The sequence below is a fragment of the Lycorma delicatula genome, chromosome 3 (genome assembly GCF_047948215.1).
Source record: "Lycorma delicatula isolate Av1 chromosome 3, ASM4794821v1, whole genome shotgun sequence".
Classification (NCBI taxonomy): domain Eukaryota; kingdom Metazoa; phylum Arthropoda; class Insecta; order Hemiptera; family Fulgoridae; genus Lycorma; species Lycorma delicatula.
In genome coordinates, this window is record NC_134457.1 from 187,753,344 (window position 1) to 187,770,213 (window position 16,870).

At 28.2% G+C, this 16,870-nt stretch overlaps 1 protein-coding gene and 1 long non-coding RNA gene across 2 annotated transcripts in view; both read right to left on the bottom strand.

The window, feature by feature from the left end:
• Window positions 1-8,089, bottom strand: part of LOC142321053 (uncharacterized) — a 660,534-nt gene extending 652,445 nt beyond the window's left edge. Inside the window, exon 1 of the mRNA XM_075359059.1 lies at window positions 8,054-8,089. The gene's annotated coding sequence lies outside the window, so the exon portion shown is untranslated. The remainder of the gene's footprint in view (window positions 1-8,053) is intronic.
• The window catches only part of LOC142321054 (uncharacterized), a 131,616-nt gene continuing 122,830 nt past the window's right edge, over window positions 8,085-16,870 (bottom strand). Inside the window, exon 3 of the long non-coding RNA XR_012755560.1 lies at window positions 8,085-8,133. This is a non-coding gene — a long non-coding RNA (uncharacterized LOC142321054). The remainder of the gene's footprint in view (window positions 8,134-16,870) is intronic.

Consider the following 16,870-nt stretch of genomic DNA (forward strand, 5'->3'; position numbering starts at 1 on the left):
GAAGGTAATTCAATTATATTATTTTACATCACAATTTGCAATTAACAATGTACTTATGAAAGTTTCCAAGACTACGAATAATTTTTTTTCGTTAGTATGTGTTGCCATTATGTTTCCCCTCGTCAAACAAGCATCAAAAAATTTAATAAAATTTTTTTAATTTAACAAAGGCTTAATCCTAGATGACATAAAGTAGAAGTTACAAAATTACAAGACTTTCACTAATATTTCTTCTTTTAACCTCTCTTAAAATTCCTCTTTTCTTTTGCATAAAACCTTTCCTTACTTGTACAACTCTGTTTTTGAAGTCTTCCTTACACCTTCATAACTTTATACTGTGATGTAAATTAAGAAATTTTCGATTTTTGCTAAATTATGTTTTCCTATGTTAAAATTTAGCTGACCATTTTTTTTTTGCTGCCCCATCTCAATTTTGTTTCTCAAGTATCTATTACAATGTATTCATAACAATATTTTTTTTTGTTAATTATTTTCAGTTTTGGCAAAAAAAAATAATTTTTATCTTTTAACTTCATTACTGATTTAATTACCAAATTTGAAGTTATATATTTTTTTCATATTATTCATATTTGTCTAATCAAATTCATATTTATTTCATAATGAAATGGAATAAAATGAATCCTTCCTTATCCATTTCTGTGATGAAGTATTTATTTCCCAAATGGAATCAAATTATGGGATTAAAAGTTAGTTAGAAAGAAGCCAATAATCATAAGTCCTTATTAATTCTGAAATATTTTTGTGGGGTTGAGGAAAGGGATCATCAATCAGTCTGAAATCATTGCTTGCCTTTCTTTTTCCTGTTTAGCCTCCGGGAATTATCCTTCAGGTGTTACTTCAGAGGATGAATGAGGATGATATGTATGAGTGTAAATGAAATGTAGTCTTGTAAAGTCTCAGGTTGATCATTCCTGACGTGTGGTTAATTGAAACCCAACCACCAAAGAACAGCGGTATCCATGATCTAGTATTCAAATCCGTATAAAAGTAACTGCCTTTACTCGGACTTGAACACTGGAACTCTCGACTTCCAAATCAGCTGATTTGGGGAGACGCGTTCATCACTAGACCAACCCGGTAGATTTTTTTAACATTGCCTGTATATACTCAACTTAACCGGAGCAAATTAGAAGAATACAATATTTGATGGATATCTTTAAGAAAAAACGAGTTTTATAATTCGAGATAAATAAAATTTGTGATGAGGTCGAAGACTTTTGGCCTGACACCGTCTCTAGTTCTTGTTGCACTTTTAAGTTAACACAAATTGAAATTATATGATATTTTAATCCTGGGAACCTGTCAACAATGTTGCAGTTTGATAATCCCTCAGTCATTTCAGGATTCTTGGTCATCGTCAATTAATATATTTCAGCATTTCAACCATTATTTTCCAAATCCCATTCTACTTTTCAGAAAAGAAGGAATTGATGTTAAGTTACTTAAAGAGGTGCTAGGCCTTATTTCTAAGGCATTCGACCCGTCTCAAAAATCATAAATTGTAATATTCTGATATTTGAAAATTGTTTATCAAAAATTATCTTTTGTGACGGTCTATATTAAAATTTCAGTTTATTAAAATATAAGTGAGGTTCAAGCTCCTGTTCTTTCCAGGCACTGTGCCGTACCATACAAAAGTTAAAACGAGAATTGAAATGTTACAGTATTAAACAATTTTTTTAAGGATTTTTCAAAGAAAAGTACGGAATTACTTTCGGTCGCATGGTGGGGTTGGGGTTGAAAGTGAATTTGGTTCACGTTTTGAAATATGAGGAGTACGAAAATACCAATTACTTAAAATCAGGTTTCCTTGTACATGAATATATACGCCTAAGTATAAATTTAATTCCACTGAAATTTACATATGCTGTAATAGTGCACATAAAAATTTGAAGATTCGTTGAGTCCTTCTTGAATTACGTAAAATTTAAAATCGAAAAAAAATTGAGGTTACGTTGATCGAAGTGGGGTATTTTTCATACGCGCTTATCCAGTGTCACAGTTATAACTTATTTTTTTGTTAGTTTTATTTATTTATCGTTAAAGTTTGTATGGTAGTGCTTTTTTGACGTAAAAATGCACAATTTTTTTTTAAATGAGATGAAATTACGGAATTAAAAACTAGTAAGAAAGAAGCCGATAGGTCCATGATAATTGTGAAATATTTTTTGTCAGGTCCAGGAATGGGACCATCAGGAATCAGGAAACGGTTTAGAAAAGGGCCCAGCAAAGGGAGTCAGTCTTTTAACATTGCCTATATATCCTCAAATTATGCGGAATAAATTAGAAGATTACAATATTTGACGGTTATCTTTAAAAATGCGTTTTAAGAACACGTTTAAAAATGCAATTCCTTTGATCCAAATGTCTTTTTGGATCAAAGTTTTTTTGGTAAAATTTTACATTGAAATGAGCTGTTACTTTTGCAAAAGGAAAAAAAATAACGAGAAATCAGTCTTCGTGTGCTGAACTGCGCAAAGATTTTTTTTTAATTCATTCTGAGGCGTCTAAAAATTCAGAGAAGTTACATTTGTCCAGGACTCATCGGCTGTCTCCTCCCCATAGGACCCATTTAATAAATGCAAATATGTAGGATCTTGCAATTAACAAAAGGATTTAATAATCTACAATATTTTTACCTTAAGGGTCTTTTTATATTTTTACCTTTTTGTGCATAACCGAAGCAAACAAATTCATTTGATTCTTCTTGTATGAAGAAAACGTAACCGTTAAATATAACCATCTTTAATGACTAATAAGTATAAATCACACGGATTTTTATAATTTTTCCCTTCTTTTATTACTTAAGGGAATGCTAATGACTACTTGTTACTTGTTTAATTTTTTTTTAGTTGAAAGCGATTGACAGCTTAGTTGGGTATAATATTTCTAATTGAGCTAAAGGCTATATACGGCTTTTAAAATTATAAATGAATTAAGAAATAAAAATACCGACAATAAGAATAATCAAATTTAAAAGGTATTAAAATCTGATGAGCGAGGGTTGAAAATAAACCATGACGGATTTAAAATTGGAACTTATCGCTGAGATTCATTAAAACCCAATTAATGAAACCAAATGGACGGAAGAGGAGATGAAGAGCGGTGGAATAAAAGATTGAAGGGATTAAGTTGAATTTTTTGAGGCTCTCGAGGGATTACTTTAAAAATGGATTTTACTCCCATCAAAAGCGTATATATACAATCCTCTGCTTGCTATAAAGAAAACGTAATAAAAAAAGGACGCCTTTTAATCGTTATAAAGCACAAAAATAAATTTTATACCCCTTACTGAATTTTGTTGTTTTTAGAACAATACGTGTGTAACACTAAATACTTTTTAAGATAGCAATATTTTGCAAATTATACTTCGTACTCTAATTAATTAATTAATTAATTGAAGTGTCATTTTAATAAAACGGTACGAGAGGTTAACTCCAGCTCTCTAGAATAATGTTAGGTATGAAAAAAGGTCTAAAATTTATTCCATAGATTATAAGATCATTTTACATGCATAATCAAAAACCAATGTTTATGCACTTTTACACTTTTTACAAAACATAAAACCAGTTGATTTGCGAGTTCCCATATATAAAATGAAAATCAAGCAGAAAATCTGTGGTATAATAACTCAGTAAATATTTAACGAAAATAACACTACTCCTATGAACATGGAATTTCAGTCTCAACCATTTTTATGTTATATTGATTCTCTTCTGTTACAGTCTCATTTTCTACGATTAAGCAAATGCATATACGAAAAAAATTTCTAAAACACGACCGCAAAATCATTCCTCTTTTAATTTCTTTCTTACCTCAAGTGTAACACATAAAATGTTATGTTTGTTGCTGAAAATGATTGCAGCATTACAAATTTCTGATGAGATGTATATTAAGAACAATATTTTTACGTAACATTATTCGCCATATAAATTTAGAACTTGAGACCCCCCCCACAGGATGTCAATGATGATATCGAAGCAAGTGCTCGCTCATTGAGGGGAGAAGAAAAGAAGATTTCTTTCATAGAGGGCTTAAACGTCATTAAAGTAGACTCTTCCTACTGAAATTATGTGAAATGGAGGTGTAAGAGGTATAAACGCAGAATTTTTTCGTGAAAGTCTGGGTTTAAAAAGCCCGATAACAACTTGCAATAAAATGTTTATTCTCTTCATCTAAGTGGTATGTAGATATTAGAAGCGAAGAGATAAGGTATTTTATTTTATTACTTTGTACGTATTTGTTCATGGAATGAAATTCAACAATGCAATCTATTATAAAATAAGTTATCTTCTGTTTTTACAGCTATCCCATGGAGATTCTAATCTCATTCGCTACTAAGTAACGCCCGTGAGATGACGCTTTTGTTATCGTTGCTTATTTCTATCAATAAATTCGAATACTCTTTTAATATCTTTTAGTCTATTTCGAAACGAAAAAAACACCTTTATTATCTTTAGCTATTTTGTATGTCTATTAAAATAAATATATAAAAAATTAACTAATTAAAACTTTATTAATTTAAAAAATAAATTCAATAAAAGCGTTATTAATCACTAATCCCAATTTTCGTAACTATAAGAATGTCAATTTAAATCACGTAAATGTAAATTATACGGAAATTTCTGTTCAAAACGTGTTTCAAAGTTAGATTTACGATATAATTGCTATAAAGAAAAATTCATAAATGGTTAAGTGTGGGTATAAATGAATATGATAATAAAAAAATAGAAACAATAAATTAAGCATTCCTATACGAGAACCGAAGTCATGACGAAGTCATGACGATTTGGAATTACAAAGATGCATAGAATATAAAATATCAGTGCTATCTGAACGTCCGTGGCTGAACAATTATTTAGGAAAATTAATACGTTCTCTGGTTAATACTGCTTATATTTTTACATAGCTTATTTAGGCTTCAAGTTACATATTTAAAAATTTAAATATTAATATTGCAAAGTGCTTTAAAGTCTCAACTTATTAAAATATTAACATAACTACATAACTAAAACGGTAATTTCATTTTAAAAAAAGTTTCTTATCGCCTTTTTTCGATTTTACTGTTTACAACCTAAACATAATACATATATATGGGATTTTTATACATGGGATATTTATACATTTTATAAAGTATTATATATGTACATTTTACAAGATAAACATAATGAACATAATTTTTAACATTAATATTTAAAGTATGATTATGAGTTAAAATATTTTTATTATTATTATTTTATTACATAAATGAAAAATATATTATGATAATTGAGCCAACCAGATAAAAACTCTACAACAAACAATAGTTACTTCATACTGTAAGCACCAAAAATAACCTCTGAACCAAGTCATTCATAAAAAAAAGAAAAAAAAAGCTTTTAACTATTCAACACAAAGCAATAATCCTGTCACTGAGAATATAGATTGTTCCACGCTCACCTTCCTGAATAAATGATTGATTAGCGGTAAACCAATGCATATATAAGTGTCTTATGCAATAACGTTACTTTCTTTAGTGTGAAGTTTTTACCCATACATTTGTTATATTACCTAATATTATTTTATTGTTATTATTATCTTTATTCCAAAGTTATAAATACATCACAAATATATTTCATAATATATAAACGATTAAAATTGATCTGTGTAGAAATAAATAATTTGATTAATTATTTCGCATCATTTAATAGATTTTTGCGGTCCAAATGGATTTATATTCCCTGTCGGAAAAAACTTTAAAATTTAATATTATTTGAAAAATTGCTTATGTTGCAATCCTTCGTTACATAAATGCAAAGAAATAAAAGGTAAAGAACCCAATAAGAAAGAAATACTTTTTTTAGCTAAAATAGTAACTAGTACAATAATGCAATTGGGAATCTAGAAATTAAACTCAGATTGTAAAAACTCAAAAATAAAACTGTACCAATAAGTGAATGTATTAATAGTTTTTATACATAGAACACACGTTAAAGAAGAATATAAATTTTGGAAGGTTCTGAAGATTTACAAAAGCAATTTTTGATACAAGTCAATAGAAGATCAAAGAGTCCAAGATTCTTTCCCCAGAAACAATACAACGGAAATTTACTACTGATAACATTCCTTTTACTTTTTTTTTTTTTTTGTAAATGATCACATAAAATTTCTAAAAGCACTGAAAAACAGCATGCAAGCTTATTTAGGAAGCGTACTGTTTACAGGAGAAAAATTCGTCCTAATCTGGTAAGGCGGATGTGCTGCATATATTTATATTTACCATAGAGCTAAACAAACTTCAGCAATTAAAACCCCTGTTGCTAATTGAAATTCAGATGGGACTTTCCACTCTTTTAAAATCGGCAATTCTTATTTAATTCTACTTCAAAAAGCTGGCAACAAAGTTGTAATATTTTCAAGCATAGATTATTTATTCTTATATAACAGGAAAATAATTACATATGGATAAAGTTACCTAAGATTTATTTTTTGGTGTAGGGATAATTAATGATGAAGTTTTGTTGTAAAATTATCATTATACGTTTAATTAAACAAAAAACAATTTTTAAATTCAAAAAATCGATATTTTTTCTGCTCCCCACCACCAAAGTCATCTTCCAAGTAACGTTTTTTGATTTTTATACGTTTAATATGTTAAATGCAAGAAACTAAACAAAATTCCACTAAAAAATCTACAAGCAACAGAAAGTTACCTAAGATTTTTTTTTTTCAATTATGGCCAACTTTTATTGCAATATTATTTTAAAAGGTTTATTACTTTAACTTTTAATACCATTAAAAGTTTAACTAAACCAAAAAAGTTTCGAAAAATGAAAAAAAACCAGTATCTTTAAATATTAATCAGCTCCCCCACTTCAATATTACCTGTAAAGTATTTTGTTTGGATATTGTCCCTTAGAAGACAAAAAATTTCTATAAAAATATGCAATAAATAAAAAAAAGTTTTTTCGATTTATCCAGTCAAATATTATTAAGCTTCAAATAAGCCAACACACGTACGAACAATACCCCGCATTATTTTTTGGGGAGTCCGTGGGTCATAAAATGCGAAAAAACCCATACCCCACTTTTTGACTGATTACCACACTTTTCTTCACGCAGTGTAACTCTCTAACTATGATGTAAGAAAGTAAAATCATTTAATCATAAACTAATATTATTCAGTAAGAATTCTTAACTAGTTATATTTTAATCAAATCTTTTCAGTTATAGATTTTATAGGATGTTTTGTATGTTTATAAAAAGTAAAACAACACTTCATGAACTAAATTTGTAAGGTAATGCATTTGATTCGTAATTTTACACAGATAGGTTTGAACGAAACATGTTATTGAGTTAATAAAATTAAAATTTTTTTTTTTTTTTGCTTTATGATTAATGATCATGTAGATCTACATCGTGACTGTATCAATTAGTTTAGCCTCTAAGGAGTATCAGAATTTCGCCTGATTTATGGTTTCTTTGTAACTGATGAATTTTGCAGTGTATTAAAAAAGCCCTGACCGGGGTTCGAATTTAGAAACTTTAAGATGAAAGACAGAAAAGCTAGATCTCCTCCGTGCCAGAGTTATATAATATATATATATATATATATATATGTGTGTGTGTGTGTGTGTGTGTGTGTGTGTGTGTGTGTGTGTGTGTGTGTGTGTGTGTGTGTGTGTGTGTGTGTGTGTATGTATGCGCACGCTGTGTGTATAAATCGTTAGATACTTTTAACTTGCAGTTTACAGTTTATTTTGGTTTAAACATATATTTAATGTTGGTTGTTATGAGCAAGTGAAATTCGTTAAGAAATTAAAAATGTAACCAGTGATACAATAATACAATAATTTTAAACCGTTCTTATACGGAATAAATAAGTACCTAAGTACCTGCAATAAGAAATAAAATAAATTACATTATGAAAACTGCAGGAATGAGTGAAACTAAGTAGTACTAATGTTTTATATATATTTTAAACTGTTTGCATGATACTTGATTTTTGCTTTTTTCTCACTTAAAAAAAATAAGTAATCAACATTTTACTAACCTGAATAGTTTTTTAAGTAGTTTTGTAGTTGCCAAATAGTTTCATCTTCTCTCTCTCTTAGGATATCTTCCTTTGGATATCTAAATGGACAAATAAGATCAGTCGGTGATAAAAAAAGTTAATTTCCAATATATTTTTATTAATTTTAAAAAAATTTGTGAGTTATATAATATCCTTACAGCGAGTTATTGGTCTATTATATAATAGACTAATTTAGAATTAATTTAAAAGACATTTTTTTTTTCTTTGTACTTGCAATTTTAAATAAAGTATAATGTAAAGATAATATTTTTGACTGTATTTTCTTCACTTTATGCTTTTTAATCTTAATACTTGCCGCATAAAGTTGATATATGACTATTTAGAGCAAATCGTACTGGTAGAACAATATAAAAAAGGTTACATGTTAAATATATTGATAAAATGTTCATATAATATTTTAGAATTAATTTTAACTATACTACTTCAGCAGCAGTAATTGATTTATAAAACAAAAATTAATATTCTGAAAAAAAAAAATAATAAAGGTACAAAAATTTGTTATAGATCCGATAAAAACATATTTAATTACTGATCATTTATAGAAAGTTATTAATTAAAGTAAAACCATACAAAAGAAATTATATTTTTAAATTTATTAATAATATTTTAATACTCGTTAGAAACATAAAACAATTTAAAGGGTTACAAATCAAATAAGCATCGTAAAAAAACAACTGAATTCAACTACGAGAAAAACAAGTTCCGGTCAGTGAGCACGTTTCCCACGTTAACGAAAAACATGGGTACTCTAAAAAAAATTCAACATTTCTTCCTTAAAATACACATGCACATGCGCACTCACAATAAAAATAAATGGTATTGTTTGTATTTCTACATACAAATAAAATTGATAAAATAGAAAAAAAACAAAAATACGAATATTTTTAATAATAATTTTTATTTAAACTCTTCTCGGCGGTAGTTTTTCCTATATACACTCTTTCAATAACAATTTTACAAAGTTTAATGAATATATTTAGGTCAGTAAATTGAATAAGTATTAAAAAACATGATTTTTACTAAAAAAGAATTTATTACATTCTGGAAGAATAAATTAGTTTTAATTCTTTCATAAATTCCTTGTTTTTTCCAATTAAGAATACAAAAAGAGATAAATGAAATAAACATTTAAATTTCCATATTAAATTAAATTTTGCAAACGAAAATCAGGGGCTCTGCCTGGAGTGCTGACGGTTTCGTCCAACACTATCATTCATTAATTAAACGCTTTCTTCATGTATACAAAATTAAATATTGTTGACGAATAAGAAATACGATCTTCGTCTCCAAAACACAGTAAGAATCTGAACCTTTCGTGGGAACTGAAGACGTGCCTGAAGCTAGACAGAAAAGAAAGCCATTAACGCCTTTGAGGAGATAATAATAGGTTTTCACCTAATCAGTCAAGTTAGTTTCACATCAGTCAAGTTTCACATCCCTCAGACCCAAAACCACCGTCAGTTCAGAAGTTTATATGTACATTTAATGTATATATATGCATGTTTCACTTTCTTTTGGACACGATAACTGTCGTAATTTTGAACCAATCACTTTCAAATTGATACATAAGATATAACGACCCAAAATACCTCGGTCGAGTTCATTAATGGGCAAAATCGGATCATGAGGGTGGAAATAGAAGGAATTTTTTAAAAAACAAAATATCGCTATAGTTTTCTTATTAAAATATCAAATTCGTTTAAAGTTCTTACTATTCTTTGGATAACAGCATAAAACATATCAAAGTAAGGATTTTTGATTTCATCAACCCTTGGCCCAGAGGGTGGAAAATGTGGTTTTGAAGACAAAAAATGATCATACCTCCCTTAATAGGCACAATATCGAATCGGTTTTAAGTGTTCATTAGCCCTCTAAACATTACCTAAAACTTTTATTTGCAACAATTTTTGATATGACTAACCCTTATGGCAAGGGATGACCAAAATGTTTCTGGAATGGTAAGAATATGGGGCTTGTCGTATGCTAAACACGTGAAACTTCTTTTACATGCAACCATTGTACTATTGAGTAAATTTGAAATTTTTCTTACCTTTAAGGTGGAAATGTTTTTTATCCCCTACTTAGCACCGGTGGTGAAATCTACCTCCGCCTTCCGGCGTGCCGAAAGGGATTTTTTTCACCTCCAAATGTTGTGAAATAGAAAAAACTTAAATTACAGCTTACTTACAGGTTTTATTTTAATGTGACTAATGTAATTAAAAAAAAAAAAAAATTAATTATATGTATTTTATGAAAGCTGCATGATTTTTTTTTTAAATTCCTGATTACGCACTTATTAAGTAGCCGTTACAAGTTTCTACTTAAAAATGGACCCTATATTTGATATTAAACGGTTGAATAACACATAAAATATTATACTGGATAAGAATGAAACGATATTTTTCTTTTTATAGAAGTAAAATATCCAATTATTAGAGACTGGAATTTTATCGGCGATAAAAATTCAAAAGGGGGCATTGCTCCAAACAGATCCTATTTGAAAAACTGTTTTAAACAGGTGACTGGCAGGTGAGAGAGGAACAAAAAGCGGTACTTGTAGAAATGCCCGAAGAAAAGTGAAGGTCGCCTCGACCGTGACTGTTAATCTTAAAAAGGCAGGCCGATCTGGGTTCAATCGAAACTTTCCGACCAGACCTGATTTGACACTGTCTACTTATACTCGGGCAACAAGTTCAAGGTTGCAATAAATAGAAGTGATAAATTAGAGATTTAAAAGATATACGTACATCTATAAAAAATTAATAAAAATATAATAAAAAATTAAAAATACTCTTCCTCCTAAAAAATTAAAAACCCAAGTAAATAAATATAAAAACTCCACAAACTGTTAAAAGAAACCGATGTTTGAATTCTGAATTTATTTGTAAAAATGTTTAATTAACTATAGTATTTTAACATAGACGGAAGAATTTGTGACAGCAGTGCACTATAAAATTCTGTACGTGCTAATATATACAAGAATATTATTTACATATTTATTTACTCTGTCCGTAGAGACCTTAATCATAAAAACAGGTAATTTGTATTATTTTATAATTAGACTAGCGTTCCCCCGTCGCGGCTTCACTCGCAATTTTTTTTTAATGGCCAACTTATTTATTTATTTATAAATAAAATTATTTAATCAATAATGACATTAAGATTTTCATTAAATCCTGATAAAACGACACAAAAAAATATTTATTAAAAATATACAAGAAACATACAATAAACTACGAATTGTTGCCCAACACTTAAATACATACAGCCCTCATAAGAGCCGATTTGGAATGTAGCACTGAAAAGTGCTGTTTGAAATATTTTTATTTCAGGATTTCCTTATAAACTACAGTAGCAGTACAACATACTAGAATTATTTCCCGGACTTCAGTCGCCAACAGCTGTGTGTAGTACATGAAATGAGAAAGAGAACGAAAAAGACACGCATCATCCCCACCCTATAATGGGTGTAATTGTATCAGGTACTAATTTTCCATTAACATTTAAATATTATGTGAAATTTTGTGCAATAAATTAATTAATTAATTTTGATGCTTTTCTAGCACCTCGTTCGCAGCTACTACGGTTACTTGCGTTTCCCGTCGCGGTCAGGGAATATTTACTTAGTCATGGCTCGCTTCGCTCGCCCTTCCAGTTTAGCCAAAGGGCTCTGGCCCGTGGACCCAGCTGTGTTTATTAAACTCACACTTGTGAGAATAATCATGATAAATAAATATTAAAACCTGTTCAATTTATAAAACCTATCAGTAATTTTGTAATTTTTGTGATTTCTTCAGAGCAACAGTTTGGTCAGAACAGGACCGAAACTTTCAGTGATCTATGAATTTAGGTTTCTAAACAGTCTGCCTCCATTATAAAAATATTGTGTATCACTGGTTGCTCGTACGAAGTACGCATAAAAATGTAGGAAGGTGTAGCAGTCGCGTCGCACATGCAATAACAGAGGCCAGTAACACATACAGTGTTTGTTGAGCCGCCGCGCCGTACAGTGCTGTACACCGTCGCACCCCTTAAAAAAACTGAAATTAAAAAATACTCGAAAATTGTTTTTAGATATTTATTTATCTGAAGAATCTTTGTAAGCTCCAATCTAGTGAGTATATCGTTTAGTATAGTCAGAAATGGAGAAAAGTTTCAATCATTGTTCAAATTTTTTTATATTTTTCTTCATTCTTTTCAAGGTCGAATTTCGAAAAAATTATAAATTGGTGGTTTTTAAATATTTACATGAAAATTAAATAAACATACGAAAAATCAACTTGATTTTTTTTTTTTATACCGAGAAATCAAATAAAAATAGTAAATTTCATTGTTGCTCCATTTCAACACTTTAAACTGAGAAAAAAAAATTCCTCTTTAGTGTGCACTTACATCGTAAGAAGAACTTGCATACAAATTTTCATCATTTTAACTTCCGTAGTTTTTGCTGGACGTTGACGAATCAGTCAATCAAGACAAGTTGCTTTATAGGACCAGAAGATTATTGAAATTCGTAACTGATAAAGGTTTCATATGAATTTTCAAATCAAGATATTTCCTTTGCTAATCTTATATATTACATTATTAAGTTTTATTATTACATATAAAGACAGAGCGGATACTAAACACTTATTGAAATAAACTGTAACTATAAGAAAACTCAAAAAAAAATAAATTTCAACTCTAAAAAATTAAAAATGTTTTACATTTTTATTCAGAATTATTTGTTTACTATATGAACAGATTGCAACGTATACATCACGAAAATAAAAAATAAAAAATAAAAATTATGTGGGAATTTGAAACAAATTAGATGCAATCAGAAGTTGATACTGAAGGATATACGAGTATAAACCACCACAAGTCAGATGGCCTCCTCCCCGGGTTAATAATTTATTCTCTGTGTATTGAGCTAGATAAAATAAAAATTAATTACAAGGAAAATAGCAATAGTATAATTCTTACTCCAGTCAAATAGAAAAGCCCTTCCAAAAACAGAATTTAAAAGAAAGCCTAATAATTATGAAAAATTTCCGAAAAAAGTTTTTATAAATTTTCAGTTTCAAAAGGCTACTGGGGTCTTATCGTCATTTATTAGTAGAATTTTTTCATAATTACTGATAAAATAGATTTGATAATTTAATGTTTTCTTGTTTTTCAATTTAATTTTAAGGATATCTATAATTATTATAGGGTAAATAAAAAAAAATTTTATGTTATAACAATTATTTATTTTTGCCAAACCTGAAGAACAACTGTGACAGAAATTTAGGTCGTATTCTTCTATGAATTCAACTAGATGCGATACAATACCCTTCTGATCATATTTTCCAATCAAAACCAAAACGAAAAATCAAACCACAGATACATATATAGCCTAGATTTTCTTTCTTAATATTTCAAGTTTAATTTATGATACCAATCTAACAAAACGTTTTTCACTTTAGCACAACATACAATTCCATTTTTCTTGAGGAAAGAAAACTTAATTGAAAAAACAATAATAAAATGTGTCAATTTGAAAATGGTCTTAACACTTACGATGTAATTACTTCTAATAAATTAACCTTAGCTTTGAAAAAAATTACTCTTATTTTATAGGGTACACGGTTTTTATTATTTTATTTTTTTTTAAATCTTTACGAAAGTTTGTTTACAAAAAAATCAATAATTTGCAACATTTTCAAACTTGGGAATAGAAAACGTGTTGTATAATATAAATCTAGTAGAGAACAACAAACTTTAAACTTAACTTACTACAAGTTAAATTGATTTAAAGCAAAAAAGATGACTTCTCAAACTTAAGTTGAATATAAACTTTAAAATTTTAACGTTCCACTTAATAGTTGCATTTCTCAGAAACTGCAACTTTCGAGATTGCACCTCAGAGGAATATATTATAATGCAGCTACTCATCCAAAGTACTGAAATGCAAGTAGTAACTTTTGTTCTTAGTTCGTTAACACTTTGTTACTTCTATATCCTTATCTCAGACGAATAATTGCTTCAGGAGTTATATATTAGAAACAGATGAGAAAATTTGCATCTTAATACACATTCATTACAACACTGAATATTATACACCGCAGAAGTATGAAATAGATTAGTATAATAATAATAATAGTAATAATAATAATAATAACTACATAAGAAAGAGAATTTAGTTATATCTCCAAAGAAATTATTACATGGAAATAAATTATTTTTTTTAATTTATTTTTTAAAATAAATTCCACGGGTAAAAATAATTATAGGAATATCTTAATTTTTTATCGATACTAATCATTAAAGCAGCTGAATTATTATATGAGATAATGTCGTTGACACTGAATTCTAGTCCTGATTAATAATATTAGTAAACGTCTATATAAGTTAACCACATTACATAATAGTGCACAGTGTGCACTATTAATTTTTTATCTCAAAAAACTAGATAACAAAGCTAAAAAAGACGGTCTATTTTAATAAAAAGGAGTTAAAATCTATTTCGATTCTCCAAAATAGCTTAAATTTTTGATCATTAATAAGCAGATAAGTATATACATTTGGTACGGTATCAATAACCTTATCACGTTATTACGATTTCTTTAGTAGTAAGGTGTAGAGAATTTTCATGTTCTCTCAAAGACAGTGGATCATTTTAAGAAAAGTAAAGGTATAAAAAAATGGCATTATATAAATAATAACAGCGTAACAAAATACTTTTATTTTGCTTATAGCTTTATTACCCATTCATATCACAAAAATTATAATAATAATATAGTAACAAAATAAAAATATAGGTTAATGAAATATCACTCTGCAGAACTTCGTGGCGGAGTGGTAGTGTCTCGGCCTTTTATTTCAGGTCCCGGGTTCGAATCCCGGTCGAGTTTGAAATTTTCCATTCGATACAGATTTCCATATCCATATTCCCACGTACTCTTTGTAAGCTTCTATAAAGGATATTAAATTCATGGTAAAAATAAAATTATACTATCGCCAGAAAAGATTATGTTGTTTTTTTTAATGAAAGAATAAAAAAAATAGATTTAGAAATTTTGTTCTATGAAAAAACAGAATTTATAACTATTGAGAAGAGTGTAGAAGAAATAATCTTTAAAAAGGGACAAAAAATACATATTTAAAAATAAGTTTTAAAGAAACATAACATATTGAAAACAAACAGGAAAATTTAAATATCTTGGTAAGACAATAACATCAACTGTACTCATAAAATAAGAAATAAAATATAAGATTCCTAAAATGGAAACATTTAAAAAGACTGCAGATGTTTATAATAAGAAATTCTTAAGCTATAAAGCTAAACTACAACACTAAAAGCAGTAATTTGTCCAAAAACCTTACATGCAAGCGAGTGTTTAGGAAAGTTTAATATAAGAAATCTTTTAAAGGAATAAAGAATAATCTTAAAGAAAACTTTTGGAACCAAAAGAATAGAGAAAGGTTATAAGCTAAAATTTAACAATGAAATTTAACAAGAAATAAAAGAAGTAGAAACGGAAATACGGAATAGAAGAATGAGTTTTTGTTTCTTATTTATAGAATGAGTGACAATAGACCTATGAAACAATTATTTAACTTTTACAAAGACAGAAAAACATAAATAGGATGGCACCGGGAAGTAAACCAATGCCTAGAAAAAGTAAATAAAAATTGGAAAAAATAATAACAGATAGAATAGAGTTTCAAAAAACAATTGAGGATTTCAAACTAGATGAAAAGGAAAACCAAAGAACAACTTCAGAAAATTTGCAGAAGAGTAAAATCAAGGATTCTTGGAAAAAGTGAAAAAGTACTAGAAACAACGGAAAGAAGATGAAGAAACGAAATGCAAAGAGATTTAAAAGTCTAATCGAAAGAAGAAGAAAAAGAAAGAATAAAAACATTCTAAAGACAAATTGGGGGAAAAGTTTTCTACTTTATTGAAAAAAAAAAAGTGTAGCAGAATAAAGAACCATATTATTGAAGCTTTTTATTACAAAGAATCTTTCATAATTTTATTTTGATACTTATAAAATTTCTAACAAGAACTTTTTATACGACTGTCAAAAAAGGAATATAATGCATTTAGGGTGTATCTATGTATGAAGCATCTCAACGGCTGAACCTATTTAGATGTATGACACCCCGTTGGAATCCTTACGATACCGGGAGTGTCATAGGCTATATATATATATATATATATATATATATATATATGCGTTTAAATAAATTTCAAAACTTTGAAAAAAATATACGATATACAATTACTTTATACAAAATTGTCACCCGCACGCTCTTATCCTAATTATTATATATTATCCTATATTAATTAATAATTATCCTGTAATAAAGGGAAATGTTTGTCAGCAACTTTTTTTCGCAGTTGTGTTTTTTTAATATTTATCTCTTGTTCTGTAAATCTGTTTAAAAAAATGTATGTAAATTGTTCTCTTGAAAGATTATAATTATATCGAAAATATCGATATTTAATTTTGTAACCTATCAACGTTTTAATATTTTAATATTTAATGTTTTAATAGAAATTGTTTAGGTACGAGTATATAACATTTTTTTTTTTTTTGGTTTATTCATACCCTTCGAATTTCAAGAATAACTAAAAGATTAATCGGGGCTACGGTAACATGAAACGAAATAAGATTATAGTTGCTAATATCGTAAAAAATTATCCAAAGAGTGAGTGAGAGAAAACGAGAGAGAGAGAGGGAGGGAGCGCGCGCGCAAACACACACACGTATATATATATATATATATACACACACATACATTTTT